Here is a 17,097-nt window from a genome sequence, read left to right as displayed (position 1 = left end):
TTCCCAGGGGAAGATCATCTGCTTCCTCGCACTAGCTCATTAAACAATAATTAAACAACCCCTTTATTAGCTCTGGCAGCACGGAATCATTTGGCTGAGCAGGAGACAGCCACATCAGCGTGTCCCAAAGCGCTCTGCACCCCAGTGACTGTGAGCTGTGCTCCCGAGCAGGGCTGGCACTGCAGGGAAAAGAAACTTTATTAGCTCCACCGGCTCTGCAGTGTCACAGGAAGGCATTATTAGATTGGAAACAACTATTATTAATAATTTACAGCTGCAGAGCTCCTTCCTTCCCGGGGGGCTGTGCACACAGCGTCCCCCAGGACCCCCAGAACGGGCTTGGTTATGAGCCGGGGGAAGAGGAGACTGTGCAGCTGCGGGGGAGCATGAGACAGACACCCCAAAACCGCCCCGACAGGGGATCCTCGCCCCCCATGCCCGGAGAGCGGCAGCGAAGGGTGGATACCCAGGAATGGAGAGGCAGGAATCGCTGCTGTGACACTCCATGAAAGAAGAGCACCATCTATTGACTCTGCTCAGCTCCTCGTTCCGAGCTGCTCGCAGCCCGCACGGCTTCTGCAGCTCCATCCCACGGCCGGGGGGGTGGCCAGGGCACCCCTGTCCCGCCGCTCCAGGGTGGCTGCTCCATGTCCCAGCTCCAGGACATCCCCGTGGTCTCCCCAAAGGCTGTTCATCCATCCAGGGCCAGGCTGGACGGGGCTTGGAGCCACCTGGGATAGTGGAAGTGTCCCTGCAGCGTGAAACTGGGTGAAGCAGGGTGAGCTGTAAAACCCTTCAGCCCAGCCCATCTGGGACCCTAAAAAGCCCGTGGAGTGTTCAGAGGAGGGCAGTGTTATCCTGGTGCCTCAGCTCGTGGCTCCCGCCTGGTGCCGTGTCCTGCCTCTGGCCAAGAGATTTCCCGCAGCTCCTTCAGCTCTTAGGTCCTGCAAGGCTTTGGCCTCCAAATATTTGGGACATACAGACCCCAAGTGCATCCCCAAAAGGATAATTCCTGTTAAAACCAAGCACTACAACCTGAGTGGGCACACAAAGTACTCGGTCGGGTGAGGGGGGTTGAATCCTTTGGAGGATGTACAGGAAGGAAGATTCCCTGGAACACTTGGGAGCAGGTTTTTTTGAAGTGATAGCAGCCCTTATTTGTGCAAAGAGACTGCCAGATCTCACGTGTCTGAGGTCAGAGAGGTGCACAGATGAACAAATTTGGGCTTCCAGCCTGGAAAAGGCCACATTAGGAACCCCGTATCTGCCCAGATTCTGCTGCTATTCCAACTCTGCTCTTGGCTCCAGACTTAAACTGGGATGGGAAAGGAGCAGCTCAGTGTCCTGTGGGAAATGGGACACGTGGCTGCTTGTGGGGCTGGGGATGATCCTTTTCTGCATGTGGGGTTGGGAAAAGCCAGCTGGATTAGGGCTGGGATTTCACATCTGAGCTCTCCTGATGTCTTCTCACAGAGGGCCAGCCAAAAGCTGGAATGCAAACGTTTGGGATTCTGCAGAAACTGTTTGCAGAGCTGGGATTTAGACCGCGTGGCTGGTGGTAATCAGCTGCCTTGCTTCCGTGTATTTTGGGCTTGTCTTCTGAATCCCTGCCTGCGTCCTGCCTTTTGCTGTCTGTGTTTGCAATGCCTGTAGAGGACAACAGAGAAGGGTCATCTGCTTTTGGGACTTCAATCAGAAACAAACTGAATAAGGAACTCCTTTGTTTGTCCTCTGTGTTTAATGAAAAATCCCAAACCACCATCAAAGGAAATAAGACCAGGATGTGTCAGATTCTGGGAGGAATTGGGAAATCACAGGATTTCTACACCAAGAAAAGACTTTTCCATTATTTTCTTAACAGGGAAAAAAAAAAAGAGGTTTCTGGTTTTGTTTTTGTGGAGATTTATCATGATTTAAATTTTTTTTAATGCAGAAGTGGCTGCCCCATTCCTGAAAGTGTTCCAGGCCAGGTTGGACGGGGCTTGGAGCACCCTGGGCTAGTGGAAGGTGTCCCTGCCCATTCTTTTCCAGTTTGGAACCACAGATGGCAGCACGACCCTGGGAATTGCTGCCTCGCTGCTCCTACGGGAGAGCAACGCGACCCAAACTTCTTGGCTTAAAAACCCAGGAAAAACGGAGCGGGAAAGTGAATTTAAATTATTTGTACAAAAATAGCGCAAAAGAAAAGGCAAAGTGCCAAGTCCTGCATTTGGGTCACCAGGAGCCCATGGAATGCTCCAGGCTTGCGGCAGCCGGGGAGGTCGGGCTCTGCTCCCAGGGAACAGGGACAGGAGGAGAGGGAACGGCCTCAGGCCGGGCCAGGGGAGGCTCAGGGTGGACACCAGCAGGAATTTCCTCATGGATAGGGTGCTCAGGCCTTGGCAGGGGCTGCCCAGGGAGGTTTGGAGTGCCCATCCCTGCAGGGGTCCGAGTAATTCCTGGAGGTGGCACTCAGTGCTCTGGGCTGGGGACAAGGTGGGCATTGGGCACAGCTTGGACTCCACGGTCCTGGAGGGATTTTCCAGCCTAAATGGTTCTGGGATTCTACTCTAAGTAATGCAGAAGATAGATTTCAATATAGGCTTTTCAACTCGAAACCTTCATTAATCCCACCAGATGGGCGAGGCAGTCCCAGCACTGCTGTCCTGATGCTGAATGCAGGTCTGAACTCCAGAACACGGCATTCCGGCTGGAACTTTGCACGCTGGGAGTCAGTCCTATCCCACGGACTGGAATTCAAGGTAGACATGAGAATAACAGTAAAAATAAGAGAAAAATACATTTCCCAAGGCTTTGTGCATTGTGAGTAAAGCTCAGCTGGAGAGGGCAGTGCAGTTCCCCTCAGGGCCCGGCCTAAAGCCATCCAAGCACTTTTAAAATATTAAATGTGCTATTAGCTCAAAGAGCTTCTGTTGCTTATTTCTAAAGGAGAAGAGGTTTTAAGATTCTGAAGAGAAGACTTGCTGTTACCCCTTTTACACAGCACCACTTCCAGCTCTCAGCTGGTGCCGTGAAATGCTGTCTACGAAGAGTTAGTGGGGATACAAGAGATGCTTAAATATTGTAGCATAGATGTTTAATTGTCTCGTTATTTTGCTGAGAGGCTGCAGTGGGATCTTTCACACTAATGCTGTGCCAGATTAACCGAGTGTATTTGAAGAAGAGTGAAGAACTTCCAAGCTCGTGTTTATCTGCTTGCACAGATAAAATATTTGTAAACTCAGCGACACACAGGTGCTAACAGGAACTTCTCCTTTATCTGTTATCCATCAGTTTAAAACACCCCAAACTTGTTAGTTCGCATCTACGTGGCAAAATTTTTTTCCATAATGTTACAAAAACTACAGTTACCTTTTTACAAAACTCTTCAAATACCCTCAGTAATAAAAGCTCTTTGAGGGTTATTAATTTGATTGAAAAATTACAAGCTAGACTGGAAAACAGCTTTTTGTTTGAACAATATCTGGGAAAGTCTTTGTTCTTGAGGTATTAAGATGCAAATGTTAAAAGCAAGAGGGTGCTGGTGTCATAAAAAGAAAATCATTATTTCAAAGGTGATTATTGCTTTACAGTTGTGAGAAATTTCCAAGTACTCCAAATGCTTTTGCTTGGTAAGGGAAAATGACCTGTGTGTAGTTCCAATCTCAAAAGTGGCTTTGAAGAAATCTTTTATTTGAGCCATCAAAAATTATTTCTGCCCCATCTTAAAATCAAACAGCTCTGCTTCAACCCAGGGAGTGCATTTTACCCTGGACTATAAAACTCTGAGGATGCAGCCTGAAACCTGTGTGGAACCAAGGCATGAAACAAGGCAGCACATTAATCCTGCTTTACTCCTGCCCTGTTTTCTTGCTCTGAACATCAGGTTTCTGGTCCCAGCAATGCTCTTTGCTCACTGGATTACCCTGTGGAGCTCCTCATGGGGAAAAATCAACTGTGGGGAGGAAGGTTCAGTGCTGCCACGGTTGGAAATTCCAACACCTCCCAGGTATTTGTCCCTGGAGGTGTCCCAGGAAGGCCTGGATGTGGCACTCAGTGCTCTGGGCTGGGGACAAGGTGGGGACAGGGCACAGCTTGGGTTCAGTGGTCTTTTCCAGCCTCAGGGACTCTGGGATTCCAGGATTCCATTCTCATGGCTGAGATTTTGCTTGCAGGGCCCCAAATTAGGGAATGTCTTAATCAAAACCCTGTTGTGCCAGGGACCAGAGCATCGGTGGGAGTGTGGGTTTGTCCCCCCAAGGAGCTGCATTTTCAGGCAGCTCTTTCGGGTCGGCATTTGGGCGTTGCAGCTTTCTGATGAGCAAATTCTTCCAGGGAAAACACCTCGGGGAGAAATGTGATCTCCCGGAGCCTCGAAGGAGGCGCGGCAGGTCCGAATCGATGATTCACAGCCACCTTCGGCAGGCGGCCACTGCCTGCTGTAGCCCTGTTGGGAGCTGGAGATCCTGGCAGAGATCCTGCCCCAACAAACGAGGCCTGGCTTCTGCTCTCACGCCAGAAACCAAATCGCAGCGGCTGGAAACAGAGTCACTCCGGCTGCTGTGTGCGTGCAGGCCTGCAAAGCCACTTTAAGGGCGAATTACTGAGAAGCAGCAGGGATTTTAATTTGCCCTTTACACCTCAAGTCAGGCTCAGCAGTGCTAGCGATTGGCAGCACCTTCTGTGCTGGCAGTCACATCCCAGACCTTGTCCAGTGCCCTCTGAGAAGGGAAGCCCAGCCCTCTGCACTGCCCTGCTGGTTGTGCCACGACCCTTTCGCCTTCCTCCCAGCCTGTGACTCCTCATCCCAAAGAGTCCTCACCCCGTGCGTGCTGCAGGACCATCATCCTGCACTCAGGTCTGGGAATTAGGAGCATCCAGGACTCTCCTGTTCACTAGAACATAATTTATGCTTTATTTATATGTATGTATATTTATCAGAAAGATATTGTGCAAGACTCAAGAGAAGTCCTGCCCTTTTGCTGATATCCTTCTGCTGGCTTTCATCCCTTAAAAAACAAATCCACTTTGTGCTATTCAGACAACATGAAAAACATGGAAAAGTGGTGTAACATTAGTCATTACTCCCCAGAGTTTTTAAAATGACTTCACAGAGTTTTTAAAACAATGACTTCATCATTTCAGGTTTCAGGGATTTTTCTTAAAAGTTTCTTAATCCTGAGCTGTCTTCCTCAAGGGAGGGAGGAAGATTGCATCTTAATCCTTGTGCTCTGTGAGTAACATTTGTGCTGCAAAGGCCCTGCACAAAAATCAGGTGTCAGAAGCCACACAGGAAACGTTCTTTTTAGTCACTGAGGCATTTTTTCCCGTGTTTATTTGCTGGTCTGTGTAGAAAATGTCTTTTTCCTTCTGACCTTTCCCTGCTCCTCTAAATAAACCCCCAGATAACTTTTGCTGTTCTATCCAGCTGTATGTGCTCTGTGAGAAAACAATCCAGATTAAGAAAAGTTTAATTCTGGCTCACTGGCATCAAACTAGGTTGAAAACTGTTCACAACTCCTACTGAACTTCAGGAAATTACTTTTCCATAGTCTTTGCCTCTATTTAAGCAATTTGAATAATTCAGGACCAGATAAACCAGGATAACCACCAGTAACAATGGGGTAAAATGAAGTTTTAGTTTCCAGGACTATGATGGAAAGTGGAGGGAGTTTAAAATGAATTGTGGAATGCTTTAAAAGAAACACAGCAGAGGCTCTAGTGGATTTTAACTCTTCACTGAAGAGGGAGAAGTGTTACAGTTGTTCTCTGCCAGAGGATATTTATGGACTTCCCTTTTTCTCCCCAGACCTTTCCCCAGGTCTAGAATGCCTGCGAGGGCGGGAGAAGGCAAAGGGGAGGCTCCAGCTGTCTGCCAGAGGCAGCTCAGGGCCTCTAATCTTCCAGTCTGTACACACAAGATTAAAGATCTGCCCGGAGTTTTGATTAAGAATGCAAAGTTAAAAGATTAAATACCAGGAAGCCAAATTAAAGAGCTTTAAGTCAATCTCAGAACTCATCAAAGTACCAAATTTTTAAGCTGTCATTACAACACAGGATTAGTGCAAAGCTTCCCTAACCCTGATTTGATGCCCTTCACTCAGCAGTGTTATTTATTCCCCCCTGCAGTTCTGTGCTCCCGGCATAAACCCAGCTATTGTCTTGTCTGTGGAGCTCATCCCACCTGGATCCGTCCGGGACTTTCCCTGGCATTTCAGCCGTGTCCCAGTTAGCCTGGAGCCCCCGGTGACCCGCGTTTGTGCTGCCCTGCTTGGTGCACTGTCCCCGAATGCACCAGAGCTTAGACAGTGCCCTCAGGCACTGGCATTATTGTGGGCTAAAGGAATGAATACATCCTGAGGAATAAATACATCCCGAGGAACAAAGAGATCCCAAGGAATGAATACATCCCAAGGAGTAAATACGCCCCCTTTCCTTCTCGCCTCTGGGCCCACTGATCCCAAAGACCTGGGAAAAAGGGAGATGTGGTAAGAACCGCAGTGGGGTGAGGCCACTGTGGTTATTCACCTCCAGGTACCTGAACATGAGCCCTAAAAGTCCCTGATTGACGCTCACGGCTTTCTGGAGCCAGGAATCCTTTCAGCTGGAATCACTGACAGCCCGGGATGGAGGGAGGAAGGCTGGAGGGGTGGTTCTGTCCAGGGACCTGCCAGTGAAAAGGACTGCTCTGAAAACACATCCTGAGAACTGCCGCAATTGCTATTTAAAGCTCCTGCGTTGAAGTGAACGTTCCCCTGCTCTTCAGGATAATAAATCCTGTCCTTCCCTTTTTATTTATGGGATTGGGATGTCTCAGCTACATTAAGATTGTGCTTTCCAGGGCTTTTTCCACAAAAGATAACTTAATAATGTGGCTAAATGCTGTGCTAATTAAAGCTTTAATTTGAAGTTATTCTCCCTTGTAAGACGCTGTGCCAAGTGAGCCATTTCCAAATGAGCATCTCAAGCCTTGGAACTTTTGGTAAGAGTTAAGCACAACAATTCCAAGCTTTTTGGACCCACTTTTTAACTTTCCCACATACCCGTGCAGAATGCCTTACCCAAAACATCAAACTTGCACGCTAAACTACTTGAAGTTCTTTTTTTTGAAAAGGGAAAATTAAAATTTTTGTTCCATATTGGATTTTATTGCCCTCCCTTCTGTATTACTAAGGACTCTTCTCTGCTTGCTCGGTTGTTACCGGGCGGATACTGCAACACGCGTATCAAACCAGGAGTCCCGTGGAAAAGAAATAGATAAGGACCGATTCTTGCTAGGTGTTTGAGAGCTGTGTGAGAGCTGTGTGAGAGCTGTGTGAGAGCTGTGTGAGAGCTGTGTGAGAGCTGTTTCAGAGCTGTTTCAGAGCTGTTTCAGAGCTGTTTCTCCCCGCAGCCGCTCGGCCGGGCTGTGCCGAGGAGCTGAGGCCGCCCCGGGCCCGAGGGTCCTTCCCGCGCAGGGAGCACAGAACAGCCAATGGGAGCGGGGCTGAGCAGGGGCTGGGAAACCCCGTGCCGCCCTCAGGGCCCCTCGCCCGGGGCTGCGTCATGGCGGGGGAAAGGGGGACCCCGACACTCTGTGTCTTGTGCCTGTTTCTGGTCATTTCCCTCAGTAAGGGACACTGAGAAGCGCTGGTGTACGAGTTATGTGAACATGCAGTTCTGTAGTTAGCACCTGGTGTCCTTCAGAAATACTCTTCTGGATGGTGGAAGACGAGGGATCAATACCAGGACATCGGAGAAACGGTGAGTGTGGTGATGCAATGTTTTGCTGTTATGTTTTGTCTACATGTTCTGTATATTCAACTCTGTTACCCTCTTGCCCCCATTCCCAGGTGGTACACCCCAAACCCTAGCCGATCCCCTAGTGCTCCCTACATTGGTTCCTTTCCTCCCCTCGTTCTAATTAGTTCTCCGTCAACCACCCGAACCCCTCCCGTGCTCCAGACGGTTCTATGCCCATCCCCTAGGCCCTCCCTGATTCCCCCTGTATGGTTCTTGTCAATCCCCTGAGACCCTGCGCCTTCTGGTGCCTCCCCTCTGGAAATCCCCTAAGCCTCGAGGCCCCATTGGGGCATGTGATCCCTTTCCCTCTGCCCCTTAAGGCCATTAGTCTGTGTACATGTCTATCCCTGTCCATATCCCTCCCCCAGAGATCCCTATTGGACGCCAGTCGAGCCATGCCCCTTGTCACACCCCGCATTTCTAAGTTGTTGGTCTGTGTTGCTTCTCCCTGGGCACCGTCCTGGCGATAAGCTTGGAAGTGTATCCAGAGGCAAGCCTCCTCGCAGCCTTTTATCCCTTCCCTCCTCGGGGCCGCTGGCAGTCACAGCGCCTGGGTTTTGGCTCCCCTGGGCGGAGCTGAGACTCGGAGGAGCAGCCTCAAAGCCGAGTGCCCGCGGCTGCTCCCCGCGGCTGCCGGGCTGTGGGGGAGAGCGGTCACTGCGATGGGTGTGTTTTCCCCGGTAGTAGGAATAACCATCTTTTTGGAAGCTGCTTGCTGCTCTCGTTCGTTCTGGGTGTACTGCACGTAACCTGAAAATGCTTTCATTCAGCAAATAAAATACAGGCTTTCAGAAGAGAATTTATACATGGCTTTTGAGTAAAAATGGGAGGGAAATGAATGTGGAAGGACAAGGAGAATAATGAAGGAGGGAAAACAGTTGTTGCTTAAGAATGCCTTGGCATCCTGCTCCTGTCGGACTTGTAGGGTTTGTACCTGAATTCCCCTTGCTGAGGGTTTCACTTCTGGTGTTCGAGCTGCAGACAGGAATGGGAGTGGCAGAATGTGATTCCCAGCCCACAGCAACCATGGCAGGGGAGGGATTCCCAACAAACTGCAATACTCTGTCCCACGGATCTTTCAGATTGCCCACATTTTATATCAAAACATGGCTAATCTACCAATATAGCGGTTTATACCAAATCTACTTAATTACCAGATTTTGTTTATTGCCAAGTGTAGTCAATGTCAAATTCCTTATTTGGTTTCTCTGGTGGGATACAGCTGAATTCAATGAAAATGTGATTCCCTTTAATCTTCACTGTCACTACACTGAATTTCCCAGGAGGAGTTTGTGGGTTGAAGGCAGCCCAAATCCTAAATTCCTCCTTTGGCAATCCTGAGGTAAAGCTGCCGTGCCATTTGGTCCCCTGTGGAGCTGTTGAGTGGAGAAAGAAGCAACTTTGAGTTCCTTTTTCCAAAAGTCCTTTATTAGTGCAGTTACTGCTAATGGTTATTTAGTGTAGTTATTCCCAGCATATTTCTGCTCTTAGAAAGCCATATTGGAATGAAGCTTTTCATCCTCTGGAATTACTGGAATGGTTTCCCAGCAGCTCCAGCCCAGCTGCTGCATTGTGCTGCTTCTCCCCACAGCAGCAGGGCCCTCAGTCCTGTTGGGCACCACAGGTCTGTTCTTAACCCTCTCCCCAACCCCCCCCCTTGTCTGCATTCTGACACAGCTCCCACCACGCTGCTCTTGTCTCCACTTTGTCATTACAGGTCTATCACGTGCCAAAGACCGAAAATGCCACTGTGAATTGGAAATCCTGCTTATTGAATATTGCTCTTTCCTGGGCAAGCTGTGGCCCAGCTTTGCTTGCAGGAGCAAGACTTAAAGAATATTTTATTTTTATAAGAAAAAAGAAAATATATTGATTGCCCAGAGCACCTGTGGCTGCCCCTGGATCCCTGGAAGTGCCCAAGGCCAGGCTGGACATTGGGGCTTGGAGCAGCCTGGGACAGTGGAAGGTGTCCCTGCCCATGGCAGGGGTGGCACTGGGTGATCCCTTCCAAGGTCCCTTCCAACCCAGACCACTCCATGATTCTCTGATGATGATAAATTCATTTTAGCTTCTGTTAAAATTACAGATACAGCAACTCCGTGGTGCCACCAACAAAAGGGGGCTGATCCAACAGCTGCCCCTGTGCCCGATCCTGGGGCTGCTTGTGCTTCAGTGCCTGGAGCATTAATTCCAGAGGTTGTATTTTGGACTCACTGGTTGGATTTGTGGCTGCATTATAAGTCTCTTCACGTTTCCCCAGTTATATTAAATGACTATTATTTCCTTCTCCTGCTCCCTCCCCCATCCAACTGTTGTTGTTTAATTAAGGATAACGTGCTGCTCTTCCGTGGGTGTTTGTTTATAGCCAGATAAATGTCAGGAATATGCTCTGGTGTAAAGTCTTTTAGCTGGGAACACTCAGGTCCTTTTAACCACTATTGCATCTGTAAAAAAGAAAAATGGTCTTGAAATCTCCTTTTCTGATGATTTAAAAATATTTAAATTATTCATTTAAAGGAAAAGTGCAGTTCAAATTATGCTTTTTACAGTATCTTTCTTCTTGGCTTTTTTGCTTGCTTGTTTGTTTTGGTTACTTGCTGGCAACCTGCATGTTTGGAACCCGGAGAGGAAAAATGCATTTGTGATTTATAACAGTAGAGAACCCGTACAAGGTATTGCACTGATTTTTATTGGTTGTGAAGAGCACCTTTTTCAAAGCCAGCTCAAGGAGCAGCCTCTCCTTGGGGCCTCTGAGCTGTCCTGTAGCCCTCAGCAGGCAGAGTTTGGGCTCAAGTCAGAACCAGGAACAGCCAATTTTTCCACTGGATGGCAATATCTGGTTTTTTTTGCCTGGGGCTTTGGGGTTGAACAGGCATTTCACATCAGCTGTGCCATGGAAGATTTTACCTTGCTCTGCCCTTTCCTATGTATGGGGCAAAAGATTTCGTGGTCCTTTACAAGAGTCAGTGCAGCTGCCATGCTTAAATCACCCTAAAAACAAAGGAAGAGCTAATTGGGAAGGTGTCTAAATGCCTTTACTTTTTGCAATTCCTTTCATCACCTTCGCCAAAGTTAGGGAAAAGTTTATTTGAGCCCTTGGTGCATCTTTGGTGAGCAGGCTCTTGCAGGGAGCGTCCCACTGCAGGGATTCAGAAGGGTGGGGAGCGTTCCATGGATCGTGCTGGCAGATGGGCCTTGCAGAGCTCCAGTCACGGGGCAGTGCCATCAAATCTGCCTTTCCCAGCACCTCTGTGCCACAGGCAGGTGACAGCCACCGGGTGCTGGAGCGTTCTCCCAGGTGCTGCTCACTTCCAGCCACGCCTGTGGGATATAAAGCCTGCATACTGTAACACACCTCTGGCACCTTGCTGGTGTTAGTCACAATTTCATCCTTACTATTTAGGGAGTTAAAGAAGGAGAAGACAAATCAGTTCAGAAACTCCTCTGGGTCTGAGACTTTGCCATCCCTGACTTAGGTTCTTGGCTGCGCCACCAGTGCCTGGGGTGACCTTGGTCAGGTGCTGAACACCTCTGGAACGGTGCAGTTTACACCCTGTGTGAATTCCTGGAAATGGATTTCCCTCTGCTTTCAGTTGCACTTTCTGTCTGAAGGGGATGGGGAGTGTCAGCTGCTGGCTTGGCTCTGTATCCCCTCCTGTGCAGGGCTCAGCATAATGGGACCTGACTTTTGCTGCCATAAGGACTGCAGCCTGAGCAGCTCAGCTGAAATGCTGGAATAAATGATGAGTGCTTGAGAGGCTGGTATGAGAGACAGCCACGTTTTAATTCTCTGTGAGGAACCTGGGCGTTCTCAATGGATACCTCTCCTAATGAAAAGCTGTAAACGCATACTGCTTTCTCTCTGAGGTGGAGCAGCCTGCAGGTTCTGAGTGCTGAATTTCTAAGAGGCTGTTATCAATCACAGCCATTCTGATTTAGCCAAACTAAGACAGAAGACCTCGGGAGGGATCTCTTTTCCATGAAATTCAGAGGTCAGTTTTTCAGCCCCGGAGTGCTGATGGGAAGTCACACTCCTGTCAATAATTATTGCCTCCTGGACTTCATCCAGGTGTACAAATGCAGGGCCCTGGTGGCTCTTTCAGGGCTTTCCTGGGCCATTGGTGGAGTTGCAAAACCCAGATTGGGTTCCACCTATTTGTATTAGTGGGAAAAAGCTCCTTTGGAACCTCCCCTGGTGTTTGTGCCTGACAGCACTACGGATCTGGTATTTTCTCACGGCTCTGCAGGGAAGGGCTCAGGTTTGCTACTGGAGTTAGAGATAGGAAGTGAAAGTGAGCAATTTTTGGCTTGTAAACCCCAGATGTTGGCTTGCAGCAGTTCAAGGGCCGTGAAGCTGGGATATGAATTGCAATCAAAATTAAGGCTGAAATTACTTCTTTGGAAAGCAGAGAGAGTTGTGTCCGTATATTGCGGATTGAGGATAATTTGCCTCCCTCTGTTCCCAGGGGCTTCCCGTAGTTAATGGGGTTAGATTTCTGACCCAAGCACCCTATTTCTTCCCTTTATCTGCTATTGACCTAAGCAACAGCAACAAAAAATAGTCACAATTTCTTTATTACCTTGATATCCTAAGGAAAACCCTTAGGAAGCCACGGGCATCCCTATTCTTTCCCCAGAAGAAGATGTGTTTAGGATGTGTTTAGGATTTTCTTTGATTGGAGGAATTAAATAGCAACATCTGTCAGGAATACAGGGATATCTGCAACTCTGTTTTTGTGTAGGGGAACTGGGGGGCCTCTCAGGACTCCTTCCAGTTAAATTTTCTGGCTTCCCTATGTAGGACATTGGAACAGATATAGAAAGAGAAGAAAAGGTCCTGTATGTGTGTGTGTGTGTATATATATATATGTATAATTACTGTGCTCTTTTCAATAGCAGTGGAAGGTCAGATTTGTCGGGAAAATCCCCTTTACAGCCCTTAACTCCCAAAGCTGCTCTTGGATTTCCAAAATAAATGTAGAAGTGCAGCCATTTATTAAAGCAAACCCCAACACTGCCTGAGCTGGATAAACATTGATCATCTATGAATATTAAGACTGGCACATCTTGCTGCTGCTTTGGCTCTGGATCAGCATCATCATTTATTAATGCTTTGAAATAGCTCTGCAGAATGGATGGTGCTCAACCCTGTACCTGAAAAATCTCCCCAAATCTCCCCACAGAGAACTTGGGAGGTGAGGAAAGCAGGAAAAAAAATCAGCCAAAACTGATGCAGGAAGTTCAGCCCCTCAATTTACCCACTTTCGATGCATTCTGTATAAATCAAAGGCTGTGTTTTAAGTCTGTATTAGATCATCAAATAGCTCTTTTCAAAATGTCAGCAATTCGTTGCCCAAAAGCCTGCCAAATAATAGTTAATCAATTGCAAATGGGATGCAGATTCTCCTGGAAACTTGGGGGAATTGTTCACCTCAGCTAAATGCATGTAGCACTTTAGTCACTTCCTGCACTTGCCTTGGCCGGATTAGGCTGGACAAAACTGATTGGAATAATTGCAGAAATGTGGCTTAGATTGAAAGGTCCTGTTTGATTTTATTAATAGAACTGTGCCAAGAGTTCTTTGCTGTGGAAACCCAGCCTCCCTGCAGTGCCACTGCTTTAGAGACTCTTGCAGTACCTCTTAGCATTATGCAGATTTTTGCTCTTATCAGCTCTGTTATCAGCTCTGCATCTCCACTGGCTCCCACAGAACGACTCAGTGTGCTCCATCCACAGCCTGCATGCTGGAACAATTTAGATGTCACTCATCAGACTTAATTGTTCACCTGCCTGAAATCCACATTGAAACACTATGGATGAGTTTCAGGCAATTAAATTTGCTCAAGGCTTGGCAGACACTGGCACGAAGTGGAGTCACAAGCAGAAACAAACAAGTTCAGCTGGTGCCTCTGCATAATGCACACAGCTTAAAATATTGGATTAATCAAAGACAGGAGTGAGGATGAGGAGCAGACGAGGAATTGCCTCCAGTTTTGGTGCTCACGTGTCCTCCGGTGGCATTGGCATCCTTGTCCGGTGCCCCTGCTGGACACTGGGTCCTTGTCCAAGGAAAAACCAGGAGCAAAACCCCTCCAGCCTCACTAGCCCGGCTCTGTGGCAGGGGAAGCCCCAAACTGCTGTTGGAATATTTGCTTTCACTCGTGCTGCACACAGACCACTTTCCCAGCTTCCAGTTGCTTCAGAAATCCAGGATGTGAGGGGGTTTTGCCGGTGATAGACTGGTAACAACCGGCAGAGATGAAGCTGAAGGCCAGATAAATAATTAATGTAGCCCTCCTGATGAACGCCTCTTCCTTAGCACTGGGTCTCGTTAAAATCAGTAGAGGGAGCACGGAACAAAAGGCCACGTATGCACTGAGTTTAGCCTGTAGATAATGAAGTGGCAAATAGGTCACGCTGCTTAGGAATTTACTTAAAGCAATTTTATTTTGATAATGCCAGCTGTCACCAAGTGCCGCTGGCAGGGATGGTCTCCCAGGTAATTCTTCTTCCTACCTGAGCAAGCCTTGACCCTTGAAATACCAGCTCTGGGTGCACAGTGCAGCTCTGGGCAGGGGCCTGGAGGTGTGGGCACTTTGCCTGGTGAGAGCAGAAACTGGAAAAGGGCATTTAGCCATCAACAGCTGGGCAAGTTCGCTGTCTGTAGTTCAATAGCCAGATCAACTTTATATTTGGCTTTATACCACTGGGCCTTCTGAAAGGACTGGGCTCCAGGTATGCACTGAAATGAGGAGATAACTCTGGGGTCTAGAAGAGAGCAAAGATCCCCTTGCAGGGCTCAGTCTGGCTGGGGTGACGTTTCTGTCTGGAGAAAAGGGAGGTGGTAATTTGGGAAGAGTTGGGACAGTGACAGCATGCTGGAAGAGCTTTCCTCGAGCCTCAGAGCATCCCCTAGGGACACTCGGAGTGATTTAATCAGCAGAGAAAGATTATTTAATCAGTCATGAACCTGGGGTTGGATTTTTTAAAGAGAAGCAATTCTCTGTTCGTTTGGAAAGGGAAGCAGGAGAGTGGTGTGGCTGACAGAAAGCTGTCCTTGGTGGGGACTGCCTGTGGTGGCATCCCCTGACAAGAGGAGCCTGTGTCAAACAGGTGTGAGCTCGGTCCTTGTGCTTCCTCCATCCCCTCCAAAGCAGCAGAGCCTCTGAATTCCCTTGTTGTGGCGGAGGTGCAGCTTCAGGGGTGTGTGCAGCGTCTGTGAGAGATGGGGCAGCCCCAGGCCCTGCCGGGTGTGGGATCCCTGGCAGGGTTTGCGGGGTGCAGCTGCTCCCCCATGCCTGTGCCCGGCCGGGGAGCAAAGCCCAGGCTGTGCCTCTGAGCAGGGCATTAATCTGCCAGCAATCTGATTGAGTGGAACGGGCAATCCCTGCTGGATAGCAAAATGCTAGATTAGCAGTTAGGAACCCTTGTGATTAGAGAGATTAACTGCTAAAGACATCGCTCCTTCGGAGGCCAAGCCTCTGTTTGCATTCCGAGCTGGTAGCCCGTGGAAAAGCACCCATCTGGCAATTAGGGGGGCACGAACGTGCTGACCTGCACAAGGGGCTGTGCTTTAGGAGAGCTTTGGTAGCAGTATTTCTGCCTGTTTGCTTGTTAGGCAGCCCATTTTTCTTTCTCTGGACATTTAAGGTGTTGCCTTCTTAGAAGGTACTCCTTTACTGGAAGAAAAAAGACCAGGCTGCTCCAAGTCCTGTCCAGCCTGGCCTTGGACACTGCCAGGGATCCAGGGGCAGCCACAGCTGCTCTGGGCACCCTGTGCCAGGGCCTCACCACCGTCCCAGGGAACAATTCCTTCCCAATACCCCATCTACCCCTGCCCTCTGGCAGTGGGAAGCCATTCCCTGTGTCCTGTCCTTCCAGCCCTTGTCAAGAGTCTCTCTCCATCTTTCCTCTCAGCTCCTTCAGGCACTGCAAGGCCGCAATCTGAACACCATCAACATTGTATTTCTCTTTTATAAACAATTGTATTTCTGTTTATAAACGTCCTGCTGCTGCCAGGAGAGGGATCTAATGAGGACACTGGCTTTCCTAATCTCTAGCCAGGCTTCTCTGCTGCCATGCAGGGAAAAAGGCAGGAAAACAGGATTTGCTGGGATACAGGGAGAAGGTCACTGCAATCATATCTGCTCCTACATCCACATGTACAACTGTAAAAAGTAACCAAACAAAGTGCTGTCTCTTCAGGCAAACATGAGTAGATTTTTTAAAAACTGAACTTGGAATTCTTTAATCTGAAGGTTTAAGCCACAGGAAAAGCTTAAAAAAAAGGCTTGATCATAAATCTTTTATCACTTTTAACCAAGTCATTTAAAAATGCCTTAGCTGAGGGCCATGGATGGCAGAGCAGTAGGGTTACAGGACTGGAAAATAATAACCTGCTTTTCAATCATAGTTTCAATAATAACCTGCTTTTCCACCCTCACAGCAGTGCTGGGGGTCTGCAAGGTCTGTTTGCCACCTGATGATGACACAAATAAATGAAGCTGCCTGTTACAAGATGCTCTGTGAGCTCTCCCAGCCAGGGGCTGCTTTCCCTAATTGCTGCTCACCAGCCTCTGCAGCAGACTGAGCTTCCCAAAGCAGGCACGGGGGTTCCAGCTTCCCACTGGAGGCACCTGAAAGAGGCCCTGCTCTCTCCTGTCCCACTGTCCCAAACCTCCTGGAGGACAGACACCCTCCAGAGGAAATGCTGGAAAGCTGCAATAATACTTCCTGTTTTCAGATGGAGGAAAAGAAGAACACAGGCAGTTTTGCATTGCCTGACAAGCACTTGAATGAAATAACAATTTTTTAAGAAAGTGGGAGAGAATGAACAGGAATTAATATGAGTCTGTCAAAACCAGGCCTTGTTAATCTGATTAATTCCTTTCTTCAAGAGCTTGACCCTCCATGGGTGAGGGAAGGGGTCCTTAATAAGTCTTTGATGTCCCTAAACCCAGGCTGAAATTCTCCCTGCCTGCACCATGGAGGGGTCACCCAACCCAGGCCAGACCTTCTGTTATCTTGGTGGCAAAGATTTGTTATAAATCTAATATTCTCAGCCCTAATTTCTAAGAGATTGTCATTTCCAAGTCAAGAATTGCTTTGTTGGCATCAGGATCTGGAGGATATGACAGTGTGATTGTGTCAGGGTTGCTCACTGATCACTCCTTGTGGCATTTTGATTTTTCTTTTTTAAACACCAGCACCTGCTGATTGTATCACCTGGTGCTATGATATTACCAAATAATCATGTTTTAAAATAACTGAAAAAGGGAAAAGATGGTGGAAAGCAAGTTTCTCACAGAAAAGAGCCTGCAGAATGTTCCTTACAAT

This window comes from Coloeus monedula, assembly GCF_965178545.1.
Source record: "Coloeus monedula genome assembly, chromosome: 3".
In the NCBI taxonomy this organism is placed as follows: domain Eukaryota; kingdom Metazoa; phylum Chordata; class Aves; order Passeriformes; family Corvidae; genus Coloeus; species Coloeus monedula.
This window is presented reverse-complemented; position numbering follows the sequence as displayed.